The sequence below is a fragment of the Magnolia sinica genome, chromosome 10, assembly GCF_029962835.1.
Source record: "Magnolia sinica isolate HGM2019 chromosome 10, MsV1, whole genome shotgun sequence".
NCBI classification, from domain to species: domain Eukaryota; kingdom Viridiplantae; phylum Streptophyta; class Magnoliopsida; order Magnoliales; family Magnoliaceae; genus Magnolia; species Magnolia sinica.
In genome coordinates this window covers 55,710,612-55,722,245 of record NC_080582.1, presented here as the reverse complement: position 1 = coordinate 55,722,245, position 11,634 = coordinate 55,710,612, and the positions used below count along the sequence as shown (strand labels likewise).

Sequence of the window (11,634 nt, the reverse complement as noted above, 5' to 3'; positions counted from 1 at the left end):
ACAGCAGCGCGGAGGCAGGAGCGCTTTGTTGATCATCTTGGAGTTTTTTTTATTTATCATCATTGTATTTCCCTTTATGCTCATTGTACTTTTAACTTTTTTGATCATAGTGGAAATGTGATGGAGTTTTGGTTGTTGTTTGTGGGTTATGCCTTTGGTTATGCTTATTATGAATCAAACTGATGTTGAAAATCTTTCTCGTAGCATCCCAAGATCGGAACCTAGCGAATGGGCATTGGGAGCCGAGAATGGGGTTCTACGGAGGCTGTCGGCGCCGGATTCGGCGATCAGGAATTTTGTTAGCCCGGTTTCCGAGTTTGGGGCGTGACACGACACATGGGCCATAATTACATCACATCGGGCCTCACTCGTGGGCCGCGTATACATCACAATGGGCCTCGGCACATGGGCCATAATTACATCACATCGGGCCTCACTCGTGGGCCGCATATACATCACAATGGGCCACATCTCAGGGCCTCATATACATCGCAATGGGCCTCAAATGAATCATAGTGGGCCTCGACACATGGGCCATAAATACATCACATCAGACCTCACTCATGGGCCGCACATATATCACAATGGGCCTCATATACATCAAGATGGGCCGCAACAATGGGCCGCACCGATGGGCTTCATATATATCAAGTAGACCGCATCAATGGGCCGTGCCAATGGGCCTCATATATATCAAGTGGGCCGCATCAATGAGCCTCAAATACATCAAATCGGGCTGCATCATGTGGGCCTCAGATACATCAAATTGGGCCGCATCATCTACACCATTCACCTAATTTAAAGATCATTTTAGAGCATTTCCATAAATAAATCATATCGAAAGATCATCTGGACCATACCACAAATAACAGTGGAGATAATGATTTTCACCATTTAAATTTGTGAGGCCCACAATTTTATTTTCCATCCAACCTGATCATAAGGTCACAGAGACCTGGATTTAGAGGAAAAGTAAATTTCATATTGATCCAAACTTCCATGACCCCAAAGAGGGTTTCAATGGTGAACGTTCACTCCACACTATTTTCTGCAGTGTGGTCCACCTGATCATCAGATTTGCTTCATTTTTCTATCTTAAGCCTTAAGATGAGCTTGCCAAACGGATGAACAGTTTGGATGGAACACATCCATCATGGTGGGTCCGTTGGAACTTTAGATCTGACTCATTCTTTTCCTCGTGCAATAAAACGATCCCCAAAGATGGTTGGGTGGTATAGATACAACACATGCATCATGGTGGGTCCCACCGTCCAAGGTCTGGACGGTGTGGATCCACATAGCATGTAATGCTGCTGCTGCATCTGGCAGCTGCAGCTGGCCCACCATCAAAACAGATGGATGGCGTGGAATACAAAACAAGCATCACAGTGGGATCCTCACACCTTGTCCAGATAGAATGGATGGATGGTGAAACACATATATACGGTGGATCACCCAGATGAACGGTGGATATTCAACATATCCATTAGGGTGGGGCCACGTGGTGTGGCCCACCATGAAATATTATATACACACACACGTCTGGCCCACCAAGATATTATATATAAATATTATTTTTATTTATTTATCAATTTTTTTTACCAACGCCAATACAGCAACCAGCGCTGCTGGCCATCTAGTAATGGACGACCCTCATTCAAAGGATATAAAGGTGGGTTCCCATGTGAGGCCCACCATCACGCGCACACACACACATATATATATCACATATATTATTATTTATATATTATAGTATATATATATATATTTTAAATGACTGATGTTCTTTCTCTTTACACAGTCCAGTACATCCCATGTATGGATATAATGCATTCATCAACGTGGGGTCCACGTACATGTGGCCCACCAGCTACATACACTGAGGTGGCCCCATATACACGTGGCCCACTGATGGACGGTGTGGATCTAATCCATTCATCACGGTGGGGTCCATACATCCTAAAGTGGATGGTATGGATATAATACATACGCCACAAGTGGGCCGCTCACATCATCATCACCACCTAAAAGAAAAGAGAGAGAGAGAGAGAGAGAGAGTGAGAGAGAGAGTGTAGTGGAAGGACCCCGCCACTATGGGCCCCTCTTTGATCACACACATACATCAAAATGGGTCCCAACATAAGTGGGCCCTTAAATGGAAATCAACGGTGGATCACCCACCGATTGGCCTTCTTCTTTAGCACCTTGGACTCCTCGCCTCCTAAGTTCCTTCTTTAATGGAAGATGATGAAAGTTGGATGGCTAGGATGGGAGATGAGGGGGTAGGAAGGTGGGCCACACTCTTAGCTCTCTCTTAGGGAGCTTGGATGTTTCCACCCCTTTGGTTGCTTGGGAGTGAAGAGAGAAATGAGAGAGAGAGAGAGTGATGGGTGATGGGATGAAAGGGGATGAGTGATGGGTGTTTAAGAGATGGGTATGTGTTTGGTTGACTTTGGGTGAGAGAAGGATGGGTAGGGTATGGGTTGTACTTGACTTGATTGATTGATGGATTGATGTGATATTTGGTAGAGATTCTCTCAGAATTACAAATGCGCAACGTTTCTTCGAGATAGACACGGGCCTACATCTCTTGGCCCTGGTATCGCATCGGCGCGCAAGACACGGTGTCGGAACCGTGGCGACGGCGCGGTTGCTAGGGTACAAGTTTAAAGTCTAGCCGACTCTGATGTACATGACGTGACTTAGGTTCACGTGCAATTGCCAGTTACAGGTCAAGGGAACCGAAATTCGATGGGGAGGATCATGGAAGTCTACGGAACGGTACGGTCTAGAATACGGGCCTTACAATAGATCTACGATAGCTTTAATATCTTCTTTTCCTCTTTGAGATTGTGGGATTGGTTAATCTCGTTGTTCGCCATCGCCCCTTGGGCATGATAGGGTGACAGAATTCCTCCCATAATTCTCCTTTATTGATGATTAGATCCATGAAAAGGTTAGAGATTCAATCATCTCTTTCTTTTTCCAATTGGATAGGATAGGACTCTAATTCCAATTGGATTTCCTGAATCAAGCAAGGTAGCATCCTGATTGCTATAAGTGGATCCTTGGCACCCTAGTTACCACCTTTAAATTGATTGTTTAACCTTATTCACAATTACTCTCTTTTATTCCAGAATTCAGATTTAGATATTCTTCTAGTTCTAGTTCTAGCTCTTTTCAGAATACGTACAAGTTTAGTCCCTTTGGATTCGACCTCGGTCTCAACAAAATTATTACTACACCGTGATCCTACACTTAGGGTTGTGAACAAGTTTTTGGCGCTGTTGCTGAGGACTAATGGTTGCGTTTTTCTAAAATTAATTAGTTTTGGAATTAGGTTAAAATTAGGACTAACTTTTTGTTTTGTTTTTAGGTTAGGATTTTTTCTGGATTTCTTTTTTAGAAACTAACATTGTTTTCTGTTTTGTAGGGTCCTAACATAGAACTCCGACCTAGTAACATTCTTCTAACTTCTTCCCCTACTTGCTTTCAATACTTGTTGTAGGAATTAGAAAATAGAAGTTCATGCCCTCATGGGTAAGGAACCATACTCTGAGATCTTTGAGAAAAGGAATTTTGGTTGAAAAATCGATTGGCAAGTTAGAAAATCCTCAAATACTTCTGAAATATCATCTAAGAGCATGGCTCAAGAACATCGGATTGATGAAGGACCTGTGCATCACACACCACCTATTAGGACAGTGTGTGATGATAATGAAGTGCATTGAGTTCCCCCGGTTCGAACTTTACAAGATTATTTACCACTAGTGAGAACAAGTTCACCTTTTTGCATAATTCTTCTAATTAATACAGGAAACGTGAACTTCAAACATGAGATAATCCAATTACTTCCTATGTTCCACGAACTTGATTCAGAAAATCCATATATGCATATTAAAGAATTTCAAGAGATTGTTACAGTCATACATTTTAATGATGTTCCTCCTGATACAATTAGCCTTAAATTATTTCCATTCTCTTTAAAAGAAAAGGCCAAATCATGGTTTTATTCATTAAGGCCTAGATCCATTGACACATGGGCAAAGATGAGCCAGGAGTTCCTTAAAAAGTTCTTCCCGACTCACAAAACCAATGTTCTTAGACGGGAAATAATGAACTTCTCTCAGAAAAATAATGAGACCTTCTTTGAATGTTGGGAATGGTTCAAGGATTTACTTCTCGCTTACTCACACCATGGTTACGAAACTTGGCGGACAATTGATTTTTTTTATTTTTATGATGGACTCAGTCCAAACATGCGCCAATTTGTACAGATGATGTGTAATGGCGGGTTCATGGATAAGAAACTAAAAGATGCAGGGGACTACTTTGACATGCTAGTTGAAAACGCTTAATCATGGGACACATCAAACCAAGCTAGTACTCCCAATGAAATGCCAAGAGAGATAGGAATACATGTACTCAAGAAGGAAGATGATATTAATGTACAGTTGGCAATTCTCACACGAAAAATTAAGGACTTGGAATCTAGGAAGGAATCAACTCGGCCCAAAGCAGTCGTCGAAACCCTATGTAGAATTTGTGAGAGCGATGTACACCCAATCAAAGATTGTCTTACAATCCCAGCTTTTCAAGAAGTGTTTCACGTTCAAGAAGATACTACAAACACATATCAATGACCACTTAGTACACTAAATTCTGATACGCACACTCCTGATGAGTGGAAATTAATTGGGGAAATGAACCAACTACAAATGTAACTAATTATCCACAAGGGCCATTTAGTGGACTTTCACTAAGGAGAACCCTTAAAGATACATTAGATGCATTTAGGCAAGAGCAACTGTAGGCTATGAATGAGCTTAGAACTTCGGTTGCATGACTTAAGACACAATTGAATATTAGGGACCTAACAAGACAATGTGAGATATGTGATCTCAACTCTTCAACTCAGCATTTGAAACATGTTAAGACCATCACCACCTTGAAAAGTGGAAATGAAATAGACATAGAGATTCCAAGGAAGGTTGAGAAACCTGAGGAATCCAAAAATTCAAGGGATGGTGGTGAATCTAGCAATGCTCCATATGATAAAGAGCCATTGCAGGGATACAAACTCGTGGCCCCATTTCCCCAACGTCTTATCACATCAAAACGGCTAAGTGAGAATGAAAATATTCTAGAGGTTTTTCAACAAGTCAAGATTAACACCCCCTTGTTGGATGAAATTAAACAGTTCCCATCTTACGCTAAATTCCTAAAAGATTTGTGTGCAGTAAAGTGGAAGCTAAACGTACATAAAGAAGCATTTTTTACTAAACAGGTGAGCGCCATAATCAATTGAAACACTCCCCCAAAATATAAGGATCCTGGAAGTCCTACGATCTTGTGTGATTAGAAACCTCAAGGTTGATAATGCACTTTTAGACCTTGGGGCTAATGTTAATCTGATATCATACTCGGTATATGAATTATTAGGCCTCGGTGAGTTAAAACCTACTAAAACAACATTACAACTAGCTGATCACTCAACTAGAATATCAAGAGGTAAGATAAAAGATGTGTTGGTGCAAGTCGATAGATTCTACTACCCAGTAGATTTCATTGTCTTGGACACACACTCAGCTTCAAATATGGGTGCTCAAATTCTGATCATATTAGGTCGGCCATTCCTGGCCACTACCAATGCTATCATAAATTGTCGGAACGGAGTAATGAAAATATCTTTTGGGAATATGACGGTAGAATTCAATGTGTTTCATTTACACAAGCCATAAGAGGATGACGACCTAACCTATGAGATGAACTTGATAGATACATTTGAAGATGATGAGTCTCTTTTAACCAAAACTCCTGAATATCTGGATGTCTGCTTGGCATACTTTGCGGATTTGAACGATCATATTGGCCATGAAGTTGATGCCCCTCCTTCCACTAACACTAAAATCTTACCATTATAGGCGGAGGAGATAGATTCTGAACCAGAGCCTACAACTTCGAATTTTAAATGAAGCACGGTGAACAACCTTATTATTATTCAATTGTTTATGGTCACTCATTCACCTTAACCTACTAATATTGAGAAATCATCTTCTGTGGGTGAATCATATATTCTCTGGAAACCTCCAAATTCTAATCGCGAATATGATGCTAAGGTCCATAAATTTCTCTAGACATTCATGCTCCAGGATATTCAAGCCTATTGCAAAAAGGGCTTTTGGATGATCTTGTTGAGAAACCTACCGAGAAATTTATCAAGATATTGGCCAGAGGACTGAGTAGCTTTCTCAAGTTTTCCTAGTTAGGTTTACTGCTTTCAAAGAATTTAGGATTAGGATAGTTTTCTTTCCGCTGTTTTAGGATAGTTTACTTATTGTCTGTTTAAGTCTTTTGTGCTAACCCATCTTCACACTAAGATCATTGGAAAAGCCTTAAAATTTCTTCTTCAGGTATTATCTTTCCACCACTTCCCTTTTCTTTTCATTGCCTCTTTTGCATTACATGCTGATTTCTTTTACATTGAGGACAATGTAGATTTTAGGTTGGGGATGGGAAATTAGGTAAATTAATCAGTTTTTTTCTTAGTCTTTGAGCAAAAATTGTAGAAAATTGGAAAAAAATTGAAAATTAGAAGTATAAGATGCTTAATGTTGATGATTTATATCTATTGGATTCAGTTACTTGGAGATTTCAAAGTTAAGTCCAAATTAGTAATCCATGATTAGAAGTTTTAAATATTGATCGAGTCATGATTTCACATGTCACATCTAGCCTTAACATTAAAGTTTCAATTAACATTGAATTTTTAACTTGGTGATTATTTAGCATGAAAGGGACCAACCTGGGGAATTTATCCATCATGTTGAATAATAATAATAATAATAAGAATAATAATAATGCTCAGCCAAAATTTTTTTTAGTTGTCATCGAAAAAGGCCACCTATTGAAGATCTCTAAAAAAATTGAACATAGTGTGAAAGCCATCGATGGAAAAATCAAAAGTTGGAGGAATAAAAAAAGGGAATTAAAAGATGAACTGTAGGGCAAGTTTCAGTTCAGGTTTTGGTTGTCCTGAATGCTCTTTTGATTATCAATGTTATCATGAAAATGAAGAATTGAACCTTTGATTGTCATAAGTCTAGACTTTATTGTGCACCCATGGAACTCAATGTTTGGAATTGTTCTAATTGGATGATTAATGCTTTAAACTTGATTATGAAGTTTACCGAATGCTAGAGTTTAGGAGAGAATAATGCTCAGCATTGATGTATTTTGAAACTCTATTATCTTGATTGTTTTTGAAACCTATTGAGCTTATGGAAATTATACAATGGTTTTCGAAATATTTTTTCACATATTTTACTCGGGACTAGCAAAATGCTGGTTGGGGATTGTGTTGAGGTTCAAATATTGAATATTATCTCCTATTTATTACTTGGTTTTATGAACATGATAATGCTTAATGTTTTATTTTAATCATGTTTGTGTTGCAGGTGATTTTAAGAGCTTGGATTGAAAAGATGCTAAAAACATGAATTTAGTGCTCAAGAATCACCGAGGCAAAGGAAGGATCTTAAGAGACTAAAAATGGAGAATTCTTATGCCATAGATCCTAGGAAACCAAGCATAAAGGATGGAGAAAAGATAGGCGAGAGCACAAGTTAAACAACAGAAAAATAATCAATTTAGGTGCCACCTAAAAGCCAACTCCGGTGCCACTGAAAGTTCACAAAATAGTCCAGCAAGAAAATAACTTAATTAGGTGCTACCTAAGCTTAATTCGGTGCCACCGAAGCCAGCTTAGGTGCCACCTAAGTACTCTGCACATACAATTTCAAATATGATAAATTTCAGATATTCGATTTAGGTGCCAACTAAGCCAATTTCGGTGCCACCGAAATTGCACAGAGTTGTAACGCAAGGCCAACGCGGATTGCATAATTTGAGGTGGTTTATGGAAATTCCAAGTTGGTGCATAAGAGAAGGATTCACAACTAAAAATAGGAGTCCCTAAGACATTCCTAGGCATCTTTTAAGGTTCAAAGAGTGAAGCAAAAGGGTGAAGCCGCCATTTAAGAGCTTTCTTCTTCTTCTTTAGTTGGTTGTTATGCTTTGTTTGAGAGACTTTAGTTCAATCATGTCTATGGTTGGCTAAACCTCTTAGCTAGGGCTAAGAGGTGAAGCTTATAACATGATTAAGATATTTGCTTTACTTTGATTCATGTTTTTTTGAACTCTCTTGAATTCTAATTTGATTATAAGGAATATTTATAATTTTTAATAGTTTGTTGTGACAAGTTACAATAGATCTGCGATAACTTTGAATATCTTCTTTTGATCTTTGAGATTGTGGAATTGGTTCATCCTGTTGTTCACCATCGCCCCTTGGGCATAGTAGGGTGGCAGAATTCCTCCCATAATTCTCCTTTATTGATGATTAGATCCTTGAGAAGTTTAGAGATTCAATAATCTCTCTCTCTTTCCAATTGGATAGGATAGGACTCTAATTCTAGTTGGATTTCCTAAATCAAGTAAGGTAGCATCCTGATTGCTACAACTGGATCCTTGGCACCCTAGTTACTACCTTTAAATTGATTGTTTAACCTTATTCACAATTACTCTCTTTTATTCAAGAATTTAAATTTAGATCTTCTTTTAGTTCTATTTGTATTTCTTTTCAGAATACGTACAAGTTTAGTCCTTGTGGATTTGACCTCGGTCTCACCGAGATTATTACTACATCGCGACCCTACACTTGGGGTTGTGAACACACAATCGCCTTGAACTCCCACAACACTAGTTTCAAATCCTCTGAGATGTTCACAAGCTCCATATATTTTTCCTTTTCAACCAATGCATCTACATCTCACATCTCCTCAAATTGTTTAATAAAATCATGTTTGATTATGAGAGACCATCCCTTCACTTTAAAAGTCTTGGGTTGGTTCTCCATTCTCATAGGGGCCACATGTCTGCCATTGATGAATCTCGTCATTTGTCGCAACCCCGTTTTGATGAGGTCATCTCTTGCTGACAAATAATGGGATTTCTTTGCATAACCCCTCACTGATCGGCTATCCTGCTAAGAAATTTGATTTTGTTAGAATAATATTTTATTGTAATCTCGATAGAGGAATTGCATGTGCAACAACTGCTTTATCTGCGACCACGTGTGGATTGGTGCCTTCATTTATCTAGTTCGCTTGAGTTAAAGTTATTTCCTCATAACTAAAGCTTCTCCCTTCTACTTCTAAGGCATAAGTTTAACTTTTTTCTCTTCTATGATGTCCATGTAGTTGAAGAAATGTTTGACTTCAAGCAACCAATTGAGGAAGTCCTTGAAGTGGAGTTGGCTATTGAAATTAGGAAGATCGACTTTTATCTTGAATTCTTGATCTGTTCAATCTATTCGATTAATGCCTCATCCAGGATGTTGTGGAATCATGTCATTGCATCCCACTTTCTTAGGAGTGATCCTGTGGTTCGCTGCCGGCATCGTCCTATGATTAGTGTGATTACGAGTTCTAGCGCTTACTAGGGGCGGATCACCACCATGAACATGGAACTACTTTAGGGCCTCCATCGTGCTATCAATATCAACCTGCAGCCCTTGCATGACTTACCGATTCTATCACTATACTGCTTCGAAATCTGCCGCCATTAAAGGTAAGTTTCTTGGAGTAGTGTCCATAGGAATGTTGCCCAACTCGTCATTAAAAGCCATAGATCGGAAGAGAAAGCCTCACTTTGATACCAACTAACGCAGGGATAAACGTGATGAGGTTGAGCACCATCTTCCTTAGGGGATAATTACTCCAAATCCACATAGTTTCTATGGACTCCTCATAGAGATTCCTCGAATCCATGAGAGAAAATAGAAATAAATTCTAAAAAATTTAAAAATTAATTGATTAATAATTGTCTCTTCTATATGTCCTCATTACACCATTAATAATAATAAAAAAAACTAAACAAAAATTCATAAGTACCAAAAATAGCAAAATTCTAACTCTAATAAAAATCCAAATTCTAGTAAAACTCTTCTAAAGTTTAATTTTTTAAAATAAAAATTCCAAATATACTTTTGTTAGAAGAGTAGCATGATTAAAAATTAGTTCTAAAAAAGAAGAAAATTTAAAACTCTAAAAAAATAAAATATTACAAAAATTAGAATTTCTAAATAGTAATTTTTTCCTTAAATTTTTGTTTTTGATTGAAAGCGCGTATTTTCTGTCAAACATATAGATTTCAGTTCACCTTGGATGGCCCATTCCAATAAAGATTAATAGGTTGTGCATCCCGTAACGATACCTGGATCAAAAGTTATGGCCAATTTATGATTCACCTTCTTTTCGTCATACCATGTTAGGAATGTATCTATGCTGTGTCCTACATCACCTTCGTTCACTCCAACTTTATTTGGTTTGGCTATTTTATCAAATACTTCATAGGCCCCAATTCGAAGACACTTGGATCAATGAAGATAAGCTATAAAATATTAACAAAGAGTTATGGAAGAGGATCTCCAAGTCAAAGTTAAGGGCAAGTTCTTTCTGTAAGGGGAAGATTGATGCAGCTCTAAGAAGGGGAGTGAGGCCAAAAATCTCCTTGGGCCCCACCCCCAATGACTCTCTCATTAACTCTCTCTCTCTCTCTCTCCATGATGATAATTCCCCTCATTTTCTCTATAAATGTAGATTGGTATGAGGAGAAAAAGCACTAGTGTATTTTCCTCCATTTTATGAGATCCCTTGATCATTTCTATAGTAAGTGTAATGTCTCATATTTTTAGGACCCGAGTATATCAGCCATTTCCCAAAAACCCGAGTGTTAACCTATAGAAACCCAAATCTCATATATATATATATATATATATATATATATATATATATATATATATATATATATATCTATACATATATATTAGGCTATACCTTAGTTGAGATTAGGGAATCTATTAACCAGCCGAACCACTAACTAGAATTTCAAAGAGAGGTAGAGAGAAAAATGCACCTAGTCGATTGAGTTGAATCAACTTAGTTCGACACTCGAGTTAACTCGGCTCAACACAACCAACTTGCCATTCTCCTTCTCTTTTCCTTTCCCTTCTTCTTCCTCACTCTCTCTCTCTATCTCTCTTTCTTCCTTTTTTTTCATACTGGAAGTCCAGCAACGTTCGGACCAGGCCCATACACGACCCGACCCGATGTCCAGCGAGTCGATGACTCAGCTCGAGTTGAGCTAGTGCAACAATGCACTCTCATTCTTCTCCTTTCTTCTGCATGCCCTCTGCCTTCCTTTCTTTGGATGGACAAAGATTAGCGATTGCTGATGATGGCTGGACATTGATAAAATTGTAGTTTAGTCAGCTCAGCGAGTTAAGACACCGATTGACTCGAGTTAGGTCTGGCGGTGGAACACAGCAAGCTGCTATAGCTCAACCGTTGATTTCTTCTTCTTCTTCATACTTATTGAAAGTCCAGGTGCATCTGGACTCGTCTTAGGCATGGCCCAATCTCAGTGGACTTGGCCTGACCTGCCTGAACTCGGCCCAAACTCAACTCAGTTTGAGTGTGGTGGTGTGGTGCAACAACTGCACACCTCCATCTTTAGCTTTCTTCTTCTTTCTTTCTTCTTTTTCTTCTTTATTTCCATCTTCTCAGAGCCTCA

The 11,634-nt window shown here is 38.7% G+C and overlaps 1 non-coding gene across 1 annotated transcript; it reads right to left on the bottom strand.

Moving 5' to 3' along the window:
- Positions 1-4,097: 4,097 nt before the first annotated feature.
- LOC131217834 (small nucleolar RNA R71) lies at positions 4,098-4,204 on the bottom strand. Its single transcript, XR_009157424.1, has one exon. It is a non-coding gene; the product is annotated as a small nucleolar RNA R71 (small nucleolar RNA).
- Positions 4,205-11,634: the final 7,430 nt, after the last annotated feature.